The sequence below is a fragment of the Vanessa cardui genome, chromosome 10 (genome assembly GCF_905220365.1).
Source record: "Vanessa cardui chromosome 10, ilVanCard2.1, whole genome shotgun sequence".
In the NCBI taxonomy this organism is placed as follows: domain Eukaryota; kingdom Metazoa; phylum Arthropoda; class Insecta; order Lepidoptera; family Nymphalidae; genus Vanessa; species Vanessa cardui.
This window is the reverse complement of record NC_061132.1, coordinates 7,214,852-7,241,345: the sequence shown is the minus strand read 5'-3', so window position 1 is coordinate 7,241,345 and position 26,494 is coordinate 7,214,852. Positions and strand designations below refer to the sequence as shown.

The window sequence follows — 26,494 nt, the reverse complement described above, 5'->3', positions numbered from 1 at the left end:
CACCACTAACTTTTTAAACTAATGTATTATGTGCTTGTAATGCTGGTTCGCGCACCCTGAAACTGGAACACAATAATACTGTTGTTTGACAGATAATATCGAGGCACAAATAGTGATGGTAGATGGTGGTACCTACCCAGATAGGCTGACACATACCAAGATTTTGTAATTTGTAAGAATTAATCAATAAATTATTTAGTTGGTGGAGGCACATGAGGCTGAATTTTTTTAACAAGTCACATGGAGGTTTCCTCACGATGTTTTGCTGCACCGCCCAGCACGAGATGAATAAATAAAAATTAAGCACATGAAAATTCAGAGGTTTTTGCCTGGGTCTGAACCCGCAATCATCTGTTCAGATGCGCGTTCTAACCATTCGACCATCTCGGGTCACGTACGGTCATAGGACCGTATTATATTATATTGAGTCAACCGATGATTGCGGGTTCAAACCCAGGCAAGCACCGCTGTTTCATGTGCTTAATTTGTCATCATCATTCATCTCGTGCTCTGCGGTGAAGGAAAACATCGTGAGAAAACCTGCATGTGAGAAATTTCATAGAAATTCTGCCACATGTGTATTCCACCAACCCGCATTGGAACAGCGTGGTGGAGTATGTTTCAAACCTTCTCCTCAAAGGGAGAGGAGGCCTTTAGCCCAGCAGTGGGAATTTACAGGCTGTTGTTTTTTTTTATATTATATTATACAGCATTTTAATATTAACAAAACTATTTTACGATTTCATCATTCATCATCATTCTTTAGACGCTTAGCAGCTCAATATGTGTATTTGCAAATTTAGTACATTGCACAAATATATTGAGAATTAATTTTGATTTGAATCTAAGTAAATATAATTAACCTATAATAATAATCCAAAGCCTGAGGCTCCTGATTACCTGAGGTAAAACAAATAAATTTGAACGTTTTTAATGCGTATTTATAATTAAACTCACGAGAGGAACTACTTCGTGAAGAAACCTGTATATCTTTTATGTACTCATGTTCTCGGGAGAATTACAGCCTCTATCAGTCAATCAGTCAGTCAGATTGTAAACTCTCAAAATATTGTGAACCGTGAAAAATGATTGCAATTTAACGAATTATTCGCTATATTGTAATCTATCGAAGTTAACCTATAAGATTAATATCTATCCCGCGTCAAATTGTCAACTATCGAAAGCTCTTCCTGAATGGCCGGTGTTATAGTAAGAGCGAACAATTAAAAAATAACGTGATACCGACATTGGCGCGGCTAATAATTTGTTAAGAGTGTTCATTGTGTTTTATTTGGATTTGTACTGCTTAAGTGAGTAAGTAGCTTACTTCAATATGATGATTACTTAGCTTACTTTTTTATGGTATGGGTTAGCGGACGAGCACATGGGGTACTTGATGCTAAATAGTCACTATCACCCATAGAGAATGACGCTGTAAGAAATATTAACTATTCCTTACATCGTCAATGTGCCACCAACCTTGGGAACTAAGATGTTATGATCTAGTGTCTGTAGTTACACTGGCTCACTCACCCTTCAAACCGGAACACAACAATACTGAATACTGTTATTTGGCGGTCGATTAACTGATGAGTGGGTGATACCTACTCAGACGGTCTTGCACAAAGCCATATATAAACATATGTGATTTATTTATGTTAAGAACTATAATTTGTGTTTTAAGTAAAGTGTTTTAAATATTTTGAATAGTTTTCTTTTTTAGATCTATTTCATTTCTGTACGCTAAATATATGTGTGTATAGGTGTTTTACAAAATGATTTTTGTCGGCACGTCCGCTATAAAAGCAAAAATGTAATAAAAACGTCTGAAATTCAATCGGGCAAATTCATTCAAATAGAATGGCGGCATGAAATTTTTCAAATATCGCTAGACCAACACAACTATAAAAATAAAAAAAATTGAAACGTCCGTCTGTAATTTCAACTATATTTTAAGTTAAGTAAATATTCCTTTATTTTTGTCTGTCTATTTATCAAAGAGCTGAGGTGGCCTAGTGGTTAGAACACGTGCATCTTAACCGATGATTTCGGGTTTAAACTCAGGCAAGCACTACTATATATATGTGCTTAATTTGTGTTTATAATTCATCTCGTGCTCGGCGGTAAAGGTAAACATCGTGAGGAAACCTGTGTCTAATTTCATCGAAATTCTGCCACATGTGCATTCCATCAAGCGGCATTGGAACAGCGTGGTGGATGATGATGATCGTGATGTTCCAAGCCCTCTCCTTAATGGGAGAGGAGGCCATTAGCCTATCAGTGGAAAATTTACAGGCTGTTACTTTACTTTTACTTTTTTTATCAAAAGGTAATCTTTGAAACGGGTTAAATTAAATATTTCTCCTGGATTGGAGTGGTAGATATATAAAGTGTTAATATATAATAACAACTTAAACATTCATTAAATATTTTTGCACTGTTATAGAAGATTATAAACACTGAACATTATCTAAAAGTTTCTCAAAATATTTGTACCCAATAAAGCTTTTTTTATTACTTTAAAAGACAATTTTTTAGTTAATGAGTATATTCGATTAGTAGCTTGGTTTAATAAAATTTTGTAAAATGAATTGAAAGTACTGGTAAAAGCTACTTAAATAATTTAATTTAAATTTTAGATTATTGTTGTCGTATTGTAATTAATTATTTACATATAATTAGAAGCTACTTTTAATTATAAGTAAAAATTCTCAATAGTTCAAGTACACGCATACGATTATACTATGTCTAAGAAAAGCTAACACAACTAAAACCGCGAGGTACAGCTAGCTATGAACAATACGTGAAGGATTTGGAAGGAAAGAACGTAGTCGGCAAATTTGAAATATCTTTGTTATACGTGCCATAGCCTCAATTGCTTCATTAAAACGGCCATTTAATGCCAACCACTGGCCACAGTTGTTATTAAGAAATGCTGTTAAATATTGTACAAATATGGAACGAGTTGATTTTTGTATGTCTGAGGTTGAGAAAATAAATTTTATATGTGAAAGTTGTTTTGTTATATAAGGCTTTGTACAAGCTTGTCTGGACTTGACTTATTCATAGTATATTCTACCTCCAAACAACAATAGTTAGTATTGTGGTATTCCGGTTTGGAAGGTGAATGAGCCAGTGTAACTACAACCACAAGAGACATAACATCTCAGTTCCCAAGGTTAGGGCGCATTAGTGATATGTGGATTGATTAATATTTCTTACAGCGAAAATGTCTATGGATTTTCTTAGATTTTATCCGTTACGGAACTGTTGTATGTTGTTTTAGTTTTTTATTTTTAAATCTTGCATTGGGATATAAATGAAAGGGTGAATTTATCAAACTTCAAAGATGAACTATTTGAGAGATTTAAGGACAAAAGAATAAATTACTCGTATACTATGCTGCGTTTTGAATTTTCTGTGCGTGACTTCTGACTGACAGCGAAAACAAATACTCGAAATATTGAGACTGCTGTACAATTTTCTGATAAGTGACTTCATATCTCGATCATAAAATGTTGGCAACCAACTGTTTGATACATTATATTAAAATTTTTAAAAATGTAGCCTAAGCTACTCCCTATTATATCAGTTATCTGCCAGTGAAAGTCCCGTCAAAATCGGTTCAGCCGTTCCAGAGATAGTAGTAAGTTCAATCAGATTCAATAGTAATTATATAAAACTATACATATAATAAAATTGGAGTTTCTGTTTGTAATATAAAAATAGTCCTTTTTATGTATACCCGGTACATATATCAAATATAATTTTTTACAATTTTTGTCGGTCTATCTGACTGCCTGTTTGTTCCGGCTAATCTCTAGAACGGCTGAATATTTTTTTGGAAAATTCATACGAGTACAAAGTCGTGGGCACAGCTAGTACTATATAAATTTACCTATAATCTAAACCGATAGATATCCATTGTACTTTAAATAATTTACATGTGTTGGGAAAGGCATTAATGGAATTATTTGGTGTCAGATATTGGAATAGTTTGCGAAATACATCAAAGAAACATCTCTAATTCCAAGTTATATCGTAGTTCCATTTCCACCAAGTATTGGACCTTTAGTAATATTACAAAAGCATTTTTAAAACATAACACTTCACATCTTATTGCCACCGTATTTCGTTCAGAGAATTGGAATTGCGATTCAACGGGGGAATACGGCTAGTGTCATGCTACGACTCTCCGTAGATTTATTATCATTTGTGCCGTAGTTATTTTCATACTTATTTAAGTTCATAAAAAATATTTATTTATTTAAGGAAAACAACAGCATATAATACAAAATATAAAAATACAGTATACGGAAAATAGAGGCAATTACAGTTTTCCATTGAATTATACAAACTTAATATTAGTTAACAGAAGTAGAAACACATAGTTATGATAGATAACACGTACAAGTAATAACAAAACAGATGAGTGGGAAATAACAAAAACTAACTAATAAAAAAATATATAATAAAAGAATGTATTCAAATTAGGCGACACTGACAACGTTGTGAGTGTGGGTATGTTATTTTTAGCGTGTGTATGTGATTTTATGTTCTGAATGTCATCTCCCTTATTTTTAAATTACGAACAAAATATATTTAAAATCATTATTTTATGACAATTGGATTAGTGGACTGCTAAACCTTTGATAATTTTTATCAATCTACTTTCCAACTCAATCATGTTCCTTCCTATTGCCATTTACTAAGCAATAAGACAAAACACGACCTTGCTTGAGGTGTTCTCATTTATACTCTTCTCTGATTGGCTGCTGTCAATCATTGAAATATACTCTCGACTCGAAATCTATAAAACTTCAACAATCTAACATTTAACAAATAATGTTTAATTTTAATTCGACGTACGTTAAAATCTAGTCAAAAAATAATTATTCTATATTTTAGTAGGCTCTTATAACCATCTAATTAATTGTACCATGGCTACGGAAAGTAGATTCTACCGAGAAGATTATATATTTTTTTTTTATATAATTATTACATTATTTATAATTAGTAGTAAAATCATTCAGAAAAAGTAAATTTACATCGATATTATCTGTCTTCTATCGGATGTAATTTTCTCAATGACGGAAAGTGATAAAACATTGAGTCACAATTTACTATGTTTATTAGCATTTATTACAGTTACAATACAATATGTTAAAGCTTCGAAATGTGTCAACGTTTCAAATTATTCCTTCCAAATTTCTTATAAATATTTTTGTTAATACGAAATGTTATACAAAAAAAAAATCAGACAATCAAACGATAAACCCCTTCAAGCTTCACTTAAATTTTAATTCAATAACAACTAATTCTAAAACATGTAACCTATTTTCAGAACATTATTCTGAAAGTAGGTTGCATTGAAAATAATACAGGCTGATTTGTAAATAATTCTTGTAAGTAAAATCGTTGGTACATTTGTATCAGTTTGTTTACCTATACGAATACATTATATCCTCATAAGATTACCATGTCGAGTACACGAGGGTGGAAAAATATATTTGAAACGCTACCGTACTATCTCATGGAAAAATACCAGCCGAATAGGACGGGAAAAATACTACTTGTATGCCTCGGTGTGGATCTGTTTACTTTGTTGAGGTTTTATATGCTTTTTTTTTTTTATATGTATTGAAAGTATTGACGTTTATTTTTGAAAATCGAATCAAAGATTTTGAATACGGAAAACTGAACAATAGTCAAGTAATTATCTGATTCCTTCGTTTAAGTTTGAAGTGTTTGTACAGGATGTGTATTATAAAGTATATAAAAGTTTATTTTTTTTGAATACATTATTCTTTGAACTACAATACCATTTAAAAAACATGTCTTCCGTTGCATTAAACTTCACCTATACACAGGGGAACCTCTTTCAATCAAGTACTATGTGTTTCCAGGGTCATTTCTGTTCTTCTATTCTCTTTCCTCGGCGTTTGCTTTGAGCTAAATATATCCTTTTTCAACGCTTTGCTAAAGCTGTTGCTGACCATTTACCATCTACAACCCATTTGCTCGTCTACCTTTAAAGGCAATAAAAAACCCTTGATGCATTTGATGACCCAATTCTTGAGAAAGGCGACACAACCTTACGTTATGACCCAAGTGGACGGAAAAAGTATCGTTTAACGTAGAGTATCTACGCACTATGGCAATGAAATTACAAAAGTTGATTGATATGAAACTATGTTAGCTGAAATTTCGGCTTTACAACAACAACAACAACAGCCTGTAAGCTTCCCACTGCTGGGCTAAGCCTCCTTTCGAATTTAGGAAAAGTAGTTCGTGCCAGAAGAATACACATGTAGCAGAATTTCTATGAAATTAGACACATGCAGATTTCTTCACGATGTTTTCCGTCACTACAGAGCACGAGATTAATTATAAACATTAACATAACACAAATTAAGCACATGCATATTTAGTGGTGCTTGCCTGGATTTGAACCCGCAAACATCGGTTAAGATGCACGCGTTCGGCTCTAACCGCGTGAAATTTATAAAACTTAACCTATAAAACACAAATCGTTACGCCCCATTAATCCCCTCGAGGGGTAAATTAAAAAAGTAGCCTCTATAATTAACTGGGAGACAAAATATTTTATACCAAATTTCATCTAAATCGGTTCACTGGATTAAGTGCGAAGAGATAACAAAGATAATTATTATTTTTCTTTTAAAATATTCATATAGATGCATGACCTAATCTTGATACTTTAAGACTCTACTTACTAAAGATTAGGACAAGGGTCAGATAATTGATTAAAATGTGTTAATTAAAATGCAATCTTATAAAATTGTACATAGCTAAATATAGTATGTTATTTATAATTGGTCGTATATAAGAGTTAAGCTTATTAGGCCATACTGGACCACTAAAAAGCCTACAACCATTTGATAAAGAGCTATACGCAAAGTTACTTATTTTATTTACTTATAAATATATAAGTCTATAGATATATACACAAAACAATTAAAAATTTTGGAATATGTTAGTTGAATATTTATTAATTTATTTTAAAAAGTTCGTGTAATGATTCGTCTATTTATAGCTTGTCTTTGATTAGCAGATTATCTGTGGTAGACCGGCTTTAATTGTAGTGGACGTATGACCGCTTTTAGTTGCATTTTAAATAGTTTTTATAAATACCACATGTGGTCAGCTGTATAGTTCTCTGATGAATCACCAACTATAAAAATTGTTATAATGTTCTAAGTTACTACGAAACTAGCCTTTTTAAGTTTGATTTGTAGCTAAGTTAGAAACTAGATTAGATTTTTTAAGAAATGTAACATTTTTTAGGGTGAATGACCTTTCCAGAATGGAAGACTAATTTCCATGTCTCAGATTTTCTTGAATTCTTTCATTATAATATAAATTCAAAATGATTACGATATTAATTAAGTAATTCTTCCAACTAATGTCAGTGCATTTTTTTTAGGAAAGTACCAGCCCTGCGTTCTATCCACTCAGAATTTATATTACAGGTACCAATATAAATTAATGCTGTTTTTTGAGTGAGCCAGTGTAATCGAGACTAATCTACTTACATTACTTGTTAAGCTTGTTGTAATATAGTCATAACGTGTGAATTTGACAAATGGTTTGAAAGTGAATAGATAACATTATTATATAATATATAACAAAGTCGCTTACCGGTGGCTGTCCTTATGTATACTTGGATCTTTAAAATTAAGCAACGGTTTTAATAGACAGAGTGATTTGAGAGGAAGATTTTGTATATTACTTTATATTATATTATTTTATATGTAATATCGTAAATATATAAATTCTACAGAATATTGAGTATCAGTATTGAACACGTGCGAAGCCGGGGCGGGTTGCTAGTATTAAAATAAAACTACCTTCATAAGCAGGCATACGTCAAACTAACCTTTTAGATGCTACGGTTGGTGGAGCGTTGACATTTTGAGTGAAACTCAAGTCATGCATTTTATTCAATATAGAAGTATTACACTTGCTAGTCAAGAATCAACCATCGTTTCAGAAGAAAACACCTACGACTAAAGAAAAACCGTCGAAAGAATCTCAGGATTTTTCCCATTTATAATTCCCATTTCTAATAAATATATTTTCGTTATTCGAAACAGCCTGGAGGCGATCATCTCTTTCCCAATCTGTGTAATCAATTATGAAGTCATTACTGTTGTAATATCCTTCAGCACACAAGCGCTCTTTGCCGTTTTTTTTAATTTTAGGATTTGGTACAAAATGCCAGTATCCACAACTGAAAAGGTTTTAAATCTGTTCACTCACCAAGGCACGCTCCTCCACGTTAAATTATCTCCGTGCCTGATATAATCTAATTTGTATTTTTTGCTGTATTTATTCTTTCATTAGTCAACTCACGCACACTAAGAAATCTTGTAAGAACGAGCGTCACTCATACTAATGCAAATGTAATTGCTTTCGTGAGTGAATAGATCTATTCAGTATATTCACACGATTGCTCTCTTAAAAAAACTGGCACAAAAGATAAACAGAAAATTAAAAATAGAACGTCAGAAGAATAAGTATAACATCGAAGTTCCATTCACTAAATCGAAAATCGAAGATGAACTGTCAGAGTTCCATGAACTGGCAACATTTTCCATCAAGGTTATACTAAACAAATTAGAACACTTCGAGAAGCAATAATCGTAAATATCTCGATGGGTATTTTCACATCGATGACAATTCGTATCCTTTCAGATTCTTAAACTATTCTTACGATATTTATTCTGTAAAAATCGTGACTATATTTAACACTTTATATTTGAAAATCATATTTTGTCATTTGATTTTTAATTGTCAATTCGTATTCAGAAGACTTATTTTAGTATGACATGAAAACCGATACTATTATGTTGTGATTACTAGTATGTTATGATTATCTCGTCGCTATTCCTGGTGTATATATGTATATACATTACATAAGTATACTTATAATTATAATGATCCACTTACTCATTGGTTTAATGGCTAAATAAAATGCAGGTTTCAAAGCCTTGGGTTCATATTCCAGGTCTATCCGACAAAATATTGTATTGGGTTTTCCTATCGAGAAATTCTCCGTAACAGACTTGAGTCTGGAAGTTTGAGATCACGAGAGGGTTTCTTGGAAAGCAAGTAAAGCCATATGTCCTCCATCTAAACTCTTTCAGGCCATGTCAGATTTAACGTCACATCGGATTATGAGAGTGTGTGAGTACAAAGTGTATATGTGTTTGCGCACACACACTGATGCACTAAAACATTTCCCGCGTAGTTGGTCGGTCTCCCTTGAGACTGGCTTCCGTGTCCGAAATCGGTCAGGACATTATTATTATAATTAGTCTTCCCACTGCTTCGTTGATCTCGTTGACAGAATATAAAAAATAAATTCCAAGGACTTGTATTCGAATCCCCGGTAAGTACAATAGAAAGTTATCGGAATTTTTCTGTCGAGAATTTTCATTTACCGCGCCTCGAAAAGCATGTAAAACCTTCGGGTCTACAATTCCCTTTTTACAAAAGGTTTTAATAACGTTGAACTATCACGACATAAGTCAAATGTAATTTTTACATTTTTCAACATAGAACTGAATGCAGATTCCAATTTTTTTGTCACTGGATCACTCATACCAACACAGAAATTCAGTAGTCAACTATTGTGTTGTGTACCAATTTTGTGTTGATAATTCATCTCGCATTTTAGGAAAACATCGTGAGGAAACCTCACGTGTCTAATTTCAAAGAAATTCTGCCACATGTGAATCAACCAAACCACTTTGTCAACCAAATCAGCCAAACCTCCTTAAAGGGAGATAAACCATACCCCAGCAACGGTAAATATACAGGTTGTTGTTGTTGTTGAATCAAATACTTTATTTTATTTAATTATTATTATATAGTCGAGACAGTCCACTGATAAGAACACTTTAATTTAAATAATTCCATTATCATATTTAATTATTGTTATATAGTCGAGACAGTCCGGTGATAAGGACACTTTAAATAATTCCAAGCGATGGTTGAGGGTTCAAAGCCAGCCAGTTCAATTTCTATGTGCTTAATTTAATACTTGTTACATGTGTCAGAATGGTGAAATAGGCTTTAAGCCCTCTCCTCAAATGAAATAATAGTGGTGTATTTAATAATACTTAAACCAACCAGCGCGGAATGTCTTAAATAATAATGATTATTAAATTATTATTGTTATTATTTATTATTAAATATAACTCGTACAAATATGATTTCGTTACCTTTATTAATTAGGGAAACAAATGGAAGCCTTGAGCCGATTTATTTACATTGTATAGGAGGTCATACAGTATATTTATTATGAGGAATATGTACAGATGCCGATTCTTGCCTTCCATTATTTTAATATGTATTTGTATATCTTTAGATAAATTTAAATAACTTAATAAAAAACCCTAATTGTAAATAATTTGACATATTTTGTAAGTATTAAATCTATATAATAATTAATATATAAATATTAAATGAAGCGAGCTAATTGAAGATATTTATCTAAGCGAATATAATGAAAATAAATTAGTAAGGGTTTAATAAATACCGAACCTATATACATAAAACTGTTTTTCAAAAGAAAAGCATTTCGGAAATAGTTTTTGTATATAATTTATTACAGATTTACTCGTTTTAAATTTAGACTATTGGCGTGACAACGATGTTGACGCAAATTTCATGGTCTTCGATCTTACATACAAATAACATTATTTGTTTGTGTCATACACATGACATAGCTAAGCCATTTATCCGATTAAGTTGAAGTATTATTGTAGTTGTTACTTTCGTAAAGGTTCCTTGTATAGTATAGACTTATTCGCTCACGAAGGCGCGTCCATTCGAAAATTATTGACGTGCTTTAGTATGAGTTTGTGCTTACAATGTCTTAGTGTGAGTGGGAATATTAATATAAAAGTAGAGATAGCAAAAAAATTGAATGCTTAATTAAATTCATTGCAAACCTTCGTTACTTAAGAGAACTATACTATCAATGCTAAGTAAGTCAAGTTGTCGTAACAGATAATTATTTTAAAATAATTAGTAATCAATAAAAAAAATCAATACTCTATTGAATTAAATATGTATCAACATTTTCTGTTTCTATTTTTCTATAACACATTGCTTTTTATGTATAAAAGTTGACATGATTTTATCGCTTTGGGTCTGAAAAACAACAACGCAATCACGAAACTTCGTATATAAACCATTTATGGACAGGGGTGAAGAAACTTATAAAACAAATAATCCAATAGATACAAGAAATTAATCGCTTGAAAGTGCTTTCCGAAATTTATATTATATTAGAAATATATATGCAATTTAATGATTAAAAACTTTTTTTATAAAAACTCCTTTTAATAACAATAATTGCACAATAGTCATTAATCTCGAATATTTCATTATTTACTGAAGACTTTTGTTAAACTGCGTATTTTGAACAACACATCAGATTAACCGCAGATATTTATTATTTAATAATGATTATATTAGGAAGAATTATATATTTAAAAAAGGCAATAATTATAGTTTTCTTTTTTTAAAATATGAAACTTTAAACACTTTTGCCTCGAATGGTTTGGTTTATCTGGTTTTAGGGTATGTTATTTATTTCACTTACGATAAGACAATATTCACTCTACGTCCCTTATCAATGATATGTGCTAACTTTTAAATAATAAAAAAAGTGTAAATACCATTATATGCCATGCAAAGGTGCATTATGTAAAAACCTGTAAACATGCTCATATCCCAATTGTACTTAATTCTTACCACGGAAGGCAAACGAACAACTTTTTTTTTGGTTGCCATGAAAATTACTGGCTTAACAGAAACGGAACTCCTTTAAAAAAAAAATCACAAACACTTTTTGGCACTATGCACACATTTCTTGACAGTTGACACAATAAAAAAAAAAACACGCGTCTATTTTATCCGTCGAAAGAATTTACGAGTGCGCGGGGAAATACTACCTCGCTTCGAAGCTGGCGGTGAACTGAAGGGACTCGACGTCTAACGTAAGAAATAGCTTAAACCATTTGTTTTAATTATATCCGTTGAACTTGAAGTTAAAATTCGTTAGCTTGAAAATCAAGTTTATCCAGACTTTGACATGACAGACCATTACATTACATATAGCGCGGCCATTTTGGATTTGTAATAATAATGAATTTCGAATATGAAAAACGTAATTGCAACAATGTTGGTTTTGGTTGTCAATTGATAAATACTGTTTAATGGATTTATTTTTTCAAGAACACAAGCTGTTAAAAGTATGAAAATAAATAATAATTATTCTACATCCTTTAAATAAATTTTAGGTACTAGTGAAGTTTCACAGAATCACACTGATCATATCGATACTTTCATCCATTCAAATATTTTGAGATTCCGTAATCAAATGGTAAAAACCCTATTACTAAGACTCGTCTGACCGTCTATCATCACGCTGAATCTCATGAACTTTGATGGTTAGATACTTAAAATTTTTGTTGAAATATTATGTATTTATGTTGCCGCTATAACATAAATATCTAAGGACATATGATTTTTTGCCGTTTTTATAGATATTTTATATTAAAATGAGCGACCTGAGATGGCCCGATGTTTAGAACGCGTGCATCTTAAACGATGATTTAGGGTTCAAACCCAGGCAAGCACCATTATATATATGTGCTTAATTTATGTTTATCTCGTGCTCGGCGGTGAAGGAAAACATCGTGAGGAAACCTGTCTGTGTGTGTGTCTAATTTTATCGAAATTCAGCCACATGTGCATTCCATCAACCCGCATTGGAACAGCGTGGTGGAATATGTTACAAACCTTCTCCTCAAAGGGAGAGGAGGCCTTAGCCCAGCTACTTTACTTTACTATATTTAAATATAAACAATTTGAATGATGTATGGGATTCAAATCCACGAGACTTATCCGCCGGTACTAAATCTAAAGCTATACGCATTTTTCTTTCGCGCGGTTCCGGATATACTGGTTAATATTGCAAAGTGTTGAGTGTGTCTTTTTATGAACAGAAAAGGCTTTATATATAAATCTTTTATATGTGTGTGTAACTCCTCCAAAATAGTTTCACCGATTTCGATGAAATTTTTTGGATCTATTTATTTGAGTGATATGCGAAACGAACGAATTATAAATAATAAATACATAAATATTGGACAACATCACATACATTACTCTGATTCCAATGTAAGTAGCTATAGCACTTGTGTTATGGAAAATCAGTAGTAACGACGGTACCACAAACCCCCAGACCCAAGACAGCGTAGAAAACTAATGAATTTTTTCTACATCGACTCGGCCGGGAATCGAACCCGGGACCTCGGAGTGGCGTAGTCATGGAAACCGGTGAAACATTACTCGACTACGGAGGTCATCATTATTCAATTCGATTTACAGTCTGCATTTTTATTTACGAATCTTATATGCAAAGTTTACGCTGGATCTCGCGTTCGCTTGAAAAGCACTCGAGCTGAAAATTCTCCCTCCGACTACGTTGACAAAATGATTCATCGAAAACATCTCGAAAAATATTCATAATATAAATATTATACAGTATATCCTATCCATTATATACTTATATATAAGTAATTTTGATGAAAAGATCTGTTTTCATTTACATATCTCTAGCTTAAAACTTGCGACAATGACTGTGATTGGATAATAATTTATAATCACTGACCGATAAGCATTAACTGTTATAATTAAAAATAAAATAATATTTTATTGACATAGAGAACAGACTATTTTTGCCCACAATACTAAGAGTTGTTCCATATTTGAACGGCCATACAAATATGGAACAGCTCTTGTATTTTGAGAACTCTTGTATTCATGCTTATACGACAACCTTCAGTGTATGATGATAATAATTTCATACGTGATTTTAGATGTACTATTGCGTTGCGTTATTGCTACTCTAAAACTGTAAAATAACTAATGTTTGACGTGTCTTCATAAATCAATGATATTAAGAATATGTCAAGCGTAAATATTAAAGTTACAAAAAACCATGTGCGAGTCAGATGTGGGCACGAAGGGTTCCGTACCATTATATATAAAAATGCAAAAAAATGTATTTATATTATAATGTTTTTTTTTTAGGATTTGCTGTTATAGCGGCAACAGAAAAACATTATTTGTGACGATTTTAAGTGTTTATCATGGTTCATGAGATACGACTTGGTGTCAGACGGACGAACGGATGGCGGGGTCTTAGTAATAGGGTTCCGTTTTACCCTTTGTATACGGAACCATAAGAAGGCGTAAAGCTATGGAACACGTGAGCCTTTGTTTCCCAAGATTCTTTTTCATTTCTCTACTTTAACCTACGAGTTGCTTGAAGGAGGTCGCTCTTTTAGCAATAGGGCCGACTCTAGTACATTACTGTTCTGTGTAAAGGTTTCATTAGTGAGATAGAGTGTTTGTATTGTAGGTTATTGTTTCTGTAACATCACAAATGGCCGGCTTGAGCTGGATCCTTAGCAAATAGTTTAAGTTAAAGTGCTTTCATTCTTAACCTTTTTTATATTTGAAAATAGAGCATGTTAACCTTTTTTTTTGGAATTGGTGGCGAATGAGTACGAGTCTGGCCTGATGATTATGGGATACGAAGATTTAGACATTTACTTTTTTGGTAGTAGGTAAAACCCACTCATTAGATATTCTACTGTAATATTTAGTATATTTATGATCCGGTTTAAAAGTAGGTTAGTCCAATTATAGGCACAAGGGACATAACATCTTAATTCCCAAGGTTGGTGGCAAATTTTCGATTTTTACAGTAGTTTTGTTTTTTTTTTTTGTTATGGTACAGGTTGGCGGACGAGCATATGGACATAATGGATGGTAAGTGGTCACCATCACCCATAGACAATGACGCTGTAAGAAATATTAGCTATTCCTTACATCGTCAATGCGCCACCAACCTTGGGAACTAAGATGTTATGTCCCTTGTAAAGTAATATCAGCTGGTCTATCTCCCTTCCTACCTGCTTACCTTACCCTACCTATCTAAATCATCATTAAGTTTAAGGTATATTGGTTTAGAAATTATTCCAGTAAGGCATTACAAAAATCATCTCTCAATCTCATTTTTTTGTAGCAATTTTAAATAGAAAACTCGCGGAGGTGTCAGTACGTAGGATGTATTGAAATGCTTCAAATGCCGTTCACAGTTTGACGTCATAAGAAGCATTATTACAAATACTAGCTGTAATAGTTGATAAACTAATAAGATAATAATGAAATACTTAAAAAAATAATGGTTATATTTACGGACAGATAAAAACTTCATATAATTCATAAATATGTAAATATTATGAACTATTTCGTATATATTGTTACATTTCGTATAATTTTCATACTGGTATGATGATTTCATCAGAATTTAGAATAGGGTTTAGGGAAGAGATGAGGAAAGAAGAGAGAATGATAATAATAATAAGAATTTAGGGTTTATAAAATTGGTTACAGACTCGATTACGATTGATTATTCCATTTAAAGCTTATACAATATTTTTTTAATACGTAACTAATTGAAAGTATTGATTAATGATTTTTGTTGGTTTATGGTTCAAAAAAATAAAGGTAGTATGACTTCTGGAATATTAACGTATGTTATACATGTGAAGTCGGGAGGGATAGTAAGCAATAATTTATGGTGTACCTACTATACAATGAACCCTGCGTACCTTCTATTACGTGTTATAGTTAGAGTATGACAAATACACTTCGTTCTTAAATGATAAATTTTACTCTGTGCCATATTATCAGTGTCGTTTAAATAATAAAATAAATAAATGAATATTGGACAACATCACATCCATTACTCTGATCCCAATGTAAGTAGCTAAAGCAATTGTGTTATGGAAAATCAGAAGTAACGACGGTACCACAAACATCCAGACCCAAGATAACATAGAAAACTAATAAACCTTCAACATCGACTCGGCCGAGAATCGAACCCGGGACCTCAGAGTGGCGTACCCAAGAAAACTGGTATACACACCACTCGACCACAGAGGTCGTCAGATGGTTTGGAAGAAAAGCAGGCAGAAATACGGAGTTATTTTGTCATCTATAATATATGTATAGATGTACTAGATGTAGGTGTTAATTTTATTTATACAGGTCATCACTTTCAATGGGATCTGTTAGGGTTCAGATTGAATTGGTGTTATTACAGGCACAAGGGACATAATATCTCAGATCGATTCACATCAATAGGATCGTCAATCGTACCTTAAATCAGTAGGCGTTCTATCGGTGAAGGCCTATATAGGAAGGCCACTATAGAACTACTATCTATACGAGTACATATAATAAAATAAGAGTGTCTGTTAGTATACACGGTAAATATGTATTTTTTTTTTATTTCAATTTTTGTCTATTTGTCTGTCTATTTATTTCGGCTTATCCACAATCGATTTTGGCGGTTTTTTTACTGGCAGTAAGGAGACAATATTTTTTTAGTTAAATTCAAAGGCGCAAAATATATAAATGTAAAATACTCATTATGATTTTTGTCTGATGAACCATCAGATGGTAACATGACGCTCTTAACCATTAGCACTTTTAAGGTTTTGGGGGATATGTGGGGCTCGCCGGCGCTGAAAATGTTGGAATACCCACTACAAAACTAGGGGTACACACCGTGACGCGACATCCTGACGGCAGGCCTATCTCTGCAAGCCTTGAAAAACTATTCTCTACAACGCCAATGATCAGGTTAGGTTAGGTTAGCTTAGTATATCCCTCGTGCCTTATGTTACACTGCCTGTTATTATGAATATTATTATATTTTAAACACGCCATAAAAATAATGACAGGTATGTTTGCCACGTATGAAGCCATCAAATTAGATTAATGTAACAAGGTACGCGAAGCGCTAAATCACAGTTGACCCTTTTAAAATTAGTATTATAAATGAGTCTCCCACCCTCAGGACTAAATACAAGAGAAAATTTCGCAACCGTAGTACTTTATCAAAATATATTATGGGCACTTTGGGGTTGAAAAAACAGGGACGCTTATAAACACAATGGAATAAGTACTGGTGTGCGACCGATGCGATTTGAGATAGAAATAAATTTTAGATAAATTAAAATGTCTACTTAAATATATATAATACTAGTAGTCGCCCGTGGCTTTGTTCGCGTTTTAGGGTGTTGGTTGTCATGTGTTAGGCCAAAAAATAGCCTTTCTTGGAGTTCAAGTTTGTAAGAGTCAAAGCTCATCAAATTCGGTTAAGCGGCTTGGTCGTGAAACAGCGACAGACTGACAGAGTTTTGTTATGGCATAGGTTGGCGGACGACCATAATATGAGCCACATGATGGTTAGTGGTCACCTTCACACATAGACAATGACGCTGTAAGAAATAATAACTATTCTTTAAATCGTCAATGCGCTACCAACCTTGGGAACAAAGATGTTATGTCCCTTGTGCCTGTAGTTACACTGGCTCACTCACGGTTCAAACCGGAACACAACAATACTGAGTACTGTTGTTTGCCGGTGGAATAACAGATGAGTGGGTGGTACCTACCATGACGGGCTTGTACAAAGCCCTACCACTAAGTAAAGTACTTTTACATTTATAATATTAATATATATGAATTTTATAAATATTAAGTCGTTAAATATATACAATATGAATTATAAATAGTTATTGTACTAATCAGAACAGCGTGGAATGCCTGTAAAAATGCTAGCAGCATTTCCCCGTAAATTTCCATTTTCATAATGATATCAATACAATTATGACTACTCGTGGCGAATTCTAATCTTGTGACTGATAAATTGGTTCTTAAAACCTTTTTAAATATTTTGGTTTAATTTTTAATGTTTTCTTCGGACTTTTTAAAACAATATAATACATAACTAATATTAAAAACTATAGTATCGATCTTACTTCTTACATACATTTGTAAAGTAATGTTTATAATATGAAATGGGAGTGGCGATTCTTTCTATTTTATATATACATTAAAATATATTTTTTTAATATTATGGTTTGTCAAATTATCTTTAAGCTTTACTTTTTTTGTCATGTTTACGAATTTATTAATGTAAAGCTTTTTTTAATAAAATGTTATTTTCTTTTATTTTTTTAAGAATATTTACATTAATTGTAAATGATTTTTATTATCTAAACAGAATCACATAAGTAAAGTTTCTTGTAATATAAATATCATTAAATATATTATAAAATAATATCATAGTATTTTGTCCTTATTGTATTATCAATTTGAATAATCGTTTAATTTTAATTTATAAATAAATTTAAATATTAAATTTTATTCATAGTTTTGAGTGAACTATATATTAATTTATTGAATTTTATATGTTTTAAGGATTACATCTCCACCCTAGGGCCTGGCCCTCAGACATTTCATTAATACGAAAACTAACATTTAATACTTATTAATATTGGTCTCTAAATGACTCATAAATGCCCCAATACTGAGAAACCCCCTACTTTTCCCTTGAACAGGGGCAGATATAGAGATCTGGAAGCTCAGGGTAACAAAAGACTTATTATTTTCTACATAATATTACTATATTCTGAGATTCGATGTTTTCTATAATTTATTACGATACAAATCTAATTCTTTTAACAAGCGTAATAATGTAGATATACATATACTTACATTGAATTATTTTATTATATCTCAGGTAAATTACCTCGTCGGAATTACGTTCTTTTACAAATTTCAATTGCTCCTCTCTCGTTTAGACCCTGAGGCTCTTTCCCCGTATCCGTTTAATCCGGGGCTGTTTTTGAGGTTTGGTGCTTGTTCATTCTATTTTATTATATCGCGTTGAATTTTTAAGCTGGTTTTGATTGGGTTGCTTTCTTTTATCTTTACTATATTAAATCAATTTATCATTCATATCCACACACAAATCCATATCTGTGAATGGATATAGTATACGCTATATGGATGTTTTTTTCGCCTGTTCAACGGAAAACGGGACATGCCTTCGTTACTTAAATAAGAACCAAAGCGAAGAAAACCTTCTAAGAAATTCTCACAACTTCCAATAGATGGCGTTAAAATGAAATAGAGTTGTTTTTCCGTACGTTTCCGCTCTCGTATACCATCGGGAATGGAGATTTTTATTTATATTGTACTATCTGGCACGTGTACCGATTTTTTTTTTTAATCCAATTTATTGCGAGATCACTCGATGATTTCAACATAATCCTGAACCAAATCGAGGCGTGTTTATCCTGCGATAACGTCTTCAATGAAAGTAATACAATTGGATTTACGCTATCGACGTTAATTTTCTTTAAGAAAAGTAAAAGATAAATTGGTCCACGAAAATTACATTTGTCTTTGGTGAATTTCTTAGAGATTCTAATATGTTCATTCATACAGTTTCATACATTAATGTTTCTGGCCGTAATATGACAGGAGACCTAATGCCTACGTATAGTGTTTTTTTTAAATATATGAGTATTATTTATTTTAGATAAACGTCTATACATATTTATTTGAATATGAATTAATAATCATGTGAATAATGTATATATCAATATCATAGAAAGAATACAAGACATATTTATTATATAGCGACACTCTCACTGTACACAGTATCTCTCAAGCTGGTTATTATGTATTCAATAAAATATGTATAGATAATGTCTAAATATCTAAGACTTTACAACAACATTAGCTTGTAAATGAATGTTCGTGATATAATTATTTTTTAAATATATTTTGTAAGCATATCTTTTCAAGTAGGTATAAAATAAAATCATTAAAGTTATTGTAATACACTGTAGTGTTTTGTTATGATTCCACTCTAATACATCGTTCGCTAGCAAGCGAAAATATATCTTGGAGATAAACAACAAAATCAGTACAAATAAAAATATGCCTCCGCGAATAGCATTTACCCTTACTTATGTACATTTAACTCGGCTCCTTCAAAAACTCAGTTCATTCAAATTTTGCATTTATATGAATATTATATATATAACGGCGGAGGGCCATCACCACAGTTATAGTTCATGGTTTCCTTTGTGGGCGTCTATCGGTGGGTGTCGTAGGATCAAGAAAACACACTTGTACAATCAACCACAGTATAATGACTCAGTAACAGAGTTTAAGTAGGTGACCGGAATGCGCGATGGTTCTGTGACCGCACGCGCCGAACGCTCGGAGAGTAGTGATGTCCGACGTTCTCCTCTGGCGCATGCTTACACAAACTCCATCGAGTGCCGCTACGTGGCGCTGGCGTTCCGGAAACGATTCCATAACGTAGTCTCGTGGTAGTGGTATACGTTCCGCTAGATGGCGTTGACCGAAATAATTAACCCGGTTGCGACACGGCCATCCTGCTTGCACACGCCCACGTGTGATTGTTAACCTGCCGACAAAACATACCACAGAAAACCTTGTTCTGCTCGGCCACTTCTGACATTACATACACATTGGATAAATAAAGAAACTCTTAGACCACTACAGTTTAATTTCTATTAACAACTCAGCTTCAACTCTACTTTAAAACAATATCGAACAATAGGAATTCAAAATAATCAAAATTACAATTACAGTCAAGATCACCACGCCAGGCCAGATACCACAGTCATTTTATTCCACATTAACACTATACTGCTAAATTATCTTTAAAGTTAACAAAGCTCTACGAGTAAAAACCTCTAGCGCCACGGCTCTCTAGCCGACTGGCAATCACATTGCCCTGCCGCATCCACCGCGTGGATCGAAACCTTGCATGTGCCCATGTGTATCACCCCGTGACTACACACCATTGTGGTCTCTCTTAGACCCCGACCTCCGCCTGAGTTAAACGCGCACCGCGCACCCACGGTCTACTTGAGTTGCCTCAAGAGATGCCGACTTCTACCGGGCTACGACTACGTAATAACTACAGGTACGGTCGAACGCAATACGGCCGCTAGCACCCCTTACTCGTCTACACACATTAAGCTTACTCGTCTATACCGTTACAGCTATCATCAACATCGACTGGTAAATGACCTGCTGGCATCTTTCTCAACCTATCGTGTGCATATTTGTACGTACGCTTTGAATTTAAAGCCTTTAACATGTAACGATCACCATCCAAAACCTTAATCACCTTAAACGGACCTTTATACTTCGGGTCTAACTTTGTTTGGTTCCGTTCTTCGTTTTCTAACAATACAAAGTCACCTACTGCAAATTTCTTAATTTTAGCCTTTGTTTTATCAAATCGAGCCTTATCATATTCCGCACCTTGTGTTATATTCTCAGCCGCGCGATCGCGAATTTCGTTCAAATCAACATCGGTCTCTATTTCGCTACACATCAATGACAACGGTCTTGCAACTTTCCCGATTAAAAGTTCAAGTGGAGAAGCTTTTGTAACTCTATTCATCGTACAATTTATTGCTAGTTGAACCTCGCCTATAGTATCCTGCCACGATTTATCACCGCTTGTTTCTACTGCAGTTAACATTGATTTAAGAACACTCATAACTCTCTCTACTTGCCCGTTGGCACGAGATGAACCGGTCGCTATCAGATGTAAGTCAATATTTTTACTAACACAAAAATCACGAAATTCCTTACTCGAAAAACAACGTCCTTGGTCAGCTATTATGCGACTTGGAGCACCAAATAGAGCTGTACTTTTAGTTACGGCGTGAATGCTACTTTTAGAGTCAATATTTGTCGAATGAAAGAGCAACACATACTTCGTAAACGCATCTATTAACACGAAAATGTATTCTTTTTTATCGTTTTTGCCGCTAAGTTTACCCGTCGCGTCTATGTGAACCGTATGCCATGGCGTCGTTACTTTAGGTATTGAATGCAATTCGGCTTGAACTTTACCAGAATGCGATTTCGCTACTTTACATGTAACGCAATTATCAATGAATTTTCTAACATACTGAGACATTCCCGGAAACCAATAATAATGAAATAGTTTTTCAGTAGTTTTTTCGGCACCAAGATGAACAATAGCGTCGTGAAAGTTATTAACTACGGACCATCTGAGAGCACGAGGTAAATATGGTAAGCTCTTAGTTCTACCGTTGCGCTGTATTTTTCGGTGTAAGATACCCGACTGTATCACATAAGTTTTCGCTAATTGTTCATCTAAACGATTTTCTTCTAAGTCAGTAATTATTTTTAAAATCTCAGTATCGCGCTGTTGTTCCGCTTGGAGCCAGTTAGAGGAAAGCTCTGTTACGTCAACGCGTTTTGGACTAACACGATCTATTGCTTTTGAATCAAGTGACAAAGGATTTCGCGAGAAGAAGTCTACATGCGACATACGTTTTCCCTCTCTGTATACGACATCAAAATCAAATGATTGTAGAAAGGACCACCATCTATGCGCCCGAGGAGTGAGTTCCTTTTTCGTTTGAGAAGATTTTAATGAATTACAATCAGTAAAGACGGTAAACTTTTTGCCATGAAGATATTGCCTAAAATGCTTGATCGAATTTACAACAGCGAGAGTTTCAAGATCGTACGAGTGATACTGACTTTCTGCTGGAGATGTTCTTTTACTGTAATAAGCTACTACACTACGTTTATTATCTTTGACTTGAAATAAGATTGCTCCATAGCCTAAACTACTCGCGTCTGTATGTAACTCTACTGGAAGCTCGGGGTCATAGATCGATAATATAGGGTCACTCGTTAGAACAGAAATTACTTTTTGACGAATGACTTCATGTTCAGGTTTCCAATTTAATTCGCCTTTCAATGAAGTTAATCGGTGCAAGGGAGCCATTATTTTAGAGAAATCTTTAATAAACTGTCGAAAATAAGACGCTAAACCTATAAACTGTCGTAGTTGATTCACTGTTTCAGGGGGCGGTAAAGCAGTTAAGGCCTCTACCTTTCTACGATTGGGTTTAATTTGACCGGACTCTACTTCGAATCCCAAGAACTCTACCTTCGTCTTGAGGAAGGAGCACTTCTTGAGGTTCAATGAGAAACCAGTTTTAGTCAAAACTTCCAATACAGTGTGAAGTCTCTGTAAACCTAACTCTACGTCGGGTGAAACTATCAAAATGTCATCGACATAAACGATCACGTAATCATGAGCTAGATCACCTAGAGCGTTCATAATAGCCCGTTGGAATACTGAGATAGCGTTCTTTAAGCCAAAAGGCATGGTTAAAAACTCGTATTGTCCGTCATTTGTTATAAAAGCAGTCATTTCTATGGAATCTTCACTAACCGGAATTAAATGAAAACCACTGGCGCAATCTAATTTAGAAAAATAATTGGCACCGTGAAGTCGCGCAATTTGGTCAGAAATAAGAGGGAGCGGGTAACGATCGGAGACGGTGTTACTATTAAGCTCGCGGTAGTCTATACACATACGATCGGAGCCGTCATGTTTCTTTACTAGCAGCGCCGGACTCGCGAATGGAGAACAACTAGGCCTAATGATATTAGCTTGTAATAACTCTTTTACACGTTCGCGTACAATACTACGTTCTTCTGTTGACATTCTATACGGTCGCCGCTGCACCGTTCGATTCGAATCAATTAATTTAATCTTAAGCTCGCCTGTGTTTACACGCGTTGTAGGTAAACCGGTAATAAAATACTCAGAAAACTGATTAAGCACGTCCAATAGTTTAGATTTGTTTTCACCAGACACACCTGTCGTAATTAAATCTAATCGTAATGTATTATCACTATTTTGACTGATCGAATTTACACAACAAACCTTAGTGAACGAAAGCTCGGTAGCTGTCATATTTACCGCGAAACCACGATTTAAAATCTCACGGCCTAACATAACGTTACTTTGCAGATAGCTATCCGGTAAAACATGTAATAAGATTTCTAGAGGGTGACCGTTAATCACAATACAACATAAAATCTGCTCTGTACTGAATGCTTGTGTTTTACCAATACCAGTCATAGCAACAACATTATAGTGGCGCTTGCCACTGAACTTTGATGAAAAACTTTCTTTAACTAACGAGCATTCAGCACCAGAATCATATGTAAACTGAATTAATTCACCTTTGTGTATTAATGTCCCGGACGGTGGCTGCACCGTGCAGACGTCAACGCGTCGCTCGCCGCCGCGTGAGCCGCTGATGGCGGGCCCGCTGCCGCCGTGGCTGCTGCTGTTGCACCGCGCGGCGATGTGACCCGGCTTGCCACATTTAAAGCAAACCAAGGTCTTGGCTGCCGGCTGCTGCGATGCTTGACTCGACGATGTTGTAGGTGTAAGCCAGGATCGAATGCTGGTAGTTCTTCATGGTGGGCCGGCTTAGATGATTGCAGGGCCTCAATCAATGCTCGCATGTTCTGGTTTTGTTGCTCGAACATTGCACGCCAGATGTTCTCATTGTTTTGATCCAACGCTGATCCCGCTTCTGATAACGGCGGAGGGCCATCACCACAGTTATAGTTCATGGTTTCCTTTGTGGGCGTCTATCGGTGGGTGTCGTAGGATCAAGAAAACACACTTGTACAATCAACCACAGTATAATGACTCAGTAACAGAGTTTAAGTAGGTGACCGGAATGCGCGATGGTTCTGTGACCGCACGCGCCGAACGCTCGGAGAGTAGTGATGTCCGACGTTCTCCTCTGGCGCATGCTTACACAAACTCCATCGAGTGCCGCTACGTGGCGCTGGCGTTCCGGAAACGATTCCATAACGTAGTCTCGTGGTAGTGGTATACGTTCCGCTAGATGGCGTTGACCGAAATAATTAACCCGGTTGCGACATATAGATAAAATTTGTTTCTTTGTATCGGCGGAAGTTATGACCCCTTTTTTTCATTGGTAAACAGCTACCTCTTAACTAAGCTATATATTATGTTTACCTTATATCATTCTATTTATTAATTAAATGAACCCTTACAAAGCCGGGTCGATAGTATTAAATGTGTAAATTTTAAGATAAATCTGTGTAAAACGCCTTATTCGAATGTCATAACAGCTGATAATATTTCTGTTTCGTGATTTTTTTCAGCGTTAAGTGACGGCATTGACAGGCTTTTAAGATTATTTTTAATCTGTTATTTATTAAAAACACTGTTTTTACTGTGTTCGAGATTTTTTATAATTTTCAATGATATCAGCTTAATATCAGCCACTTGATGGCTGGTTTGTGCAAAAGAATTTCCTAGGTTTGAATGTTAGGTTCAGCCAATAAATCCCTTGATTTTTGAGTTATGAAATGGGTGTAAGAGACACCATGCTCTATTGTACTTGAGAAGCAACATTTAGCATTGATCCGGTGTCTACTTTCTTTCCTTTCGTGTCAGATTGCTTTCTAATCTGGGGTAGTGTCCCCTGAGAATGCCATGCTGGAAATCGATCGTATGGTTCTTTTTTTACTTCTTTTTAAGAAATATTTTCTATGACATAGTGTCACAAAATAACTAAAAAAAAAATATAATATTTAGAGTACTTGTCATAGAAGTCTCGATTTTGTGAGATGAGTAAAGGCTTTAGCCCCGTGAGATTAGTAGATGGGAGGAAGACCTAATTTTCAACAGTAGGTTTAGCGACTGTAAAAGGGAATCAAACTCGCTTTTCACTATCTAGAGAGTCACTGGGTAGCGAGAAAAATGGCTCATTAAACTTTAAGCTGACGCTTCTAATTACCCAATACGGGAGTAAGAACCTGCACGAAATATTCAGATGGGATGACACTATTCTGCCTGTCTTCGGATACTGTGCGAAACATTCTAATGAAGTTTACTCCTTGGAGTACTCTACCTCTTTTTTCTGGAGCCCATTGTCGTGAGACCTCTCGTACGTGATAAATACCAGCGAGGGAGTGGTGCTGAAAGGAAGTGGTCTCATTTTGCGAAAACGTAATGACGCAGAACGAGACTACGAAATGAGTGCACGAGTAGAGTGCCTCCGCTGACGCTTTCCACCCAAAAAAACCACGAAGAAACAGTCGGTGCTGTGCGTACCTGATCACGGTTAAATGCGCAAGGAGTCACGTCGTACCTCCCAAAAACACAAAGAAGGTATCACAGGATTTTGAGTACATTTAAGTGCACTAGGCGTACTTGAATCTCACTTACCAGCCCTATGCGAGGGAAACGTGCAAATGCGTTTTTCCAACGAATCCAATTATCTGATTCTGAATTGTGATTTTCGAAATAATCGTCGATGGTTTTGTAATTTTTTTAATTGCACAAAATATATTCTTCAGGTTGTAACCTTTAAAGCCGGCCATATCCCGTCCACCTGACCTGAAGAGTCCAAAAATTTTACTCTGTACAATTTACAGGTAATACATGTAGTATTAGTAAAAAATAAAAATAAACGCACATCATTGTTGCTGATGAAACAGAAAAATAAATGTCTCATAAAGTTCGTATATTTCAGGCACGTGTAAAAAATATTTATCTCAGAACGCGTTTTATTGTGAAATCAAACTTTTATGATAAAGATCCCTTAAAAGAATTTTACAACGGTTATCTTTACACGGAATTATT

The 26,494-nt window shown here is 34.3% G+C and overlaps 1 protein-coding gene across 1 annotated transcript in view; it reads right to left on the bottom strand.

Moving 5' to 3' along the window:
- LOC124532854 overlaps positions 1-26,494 on the bottom strand; it is a 190,930-nt gene that overhangs the window by 118,079 nt on the left and 46,357 nt on the right. The gene's annotated exons all lie outside the window — the stretch shown is intronic.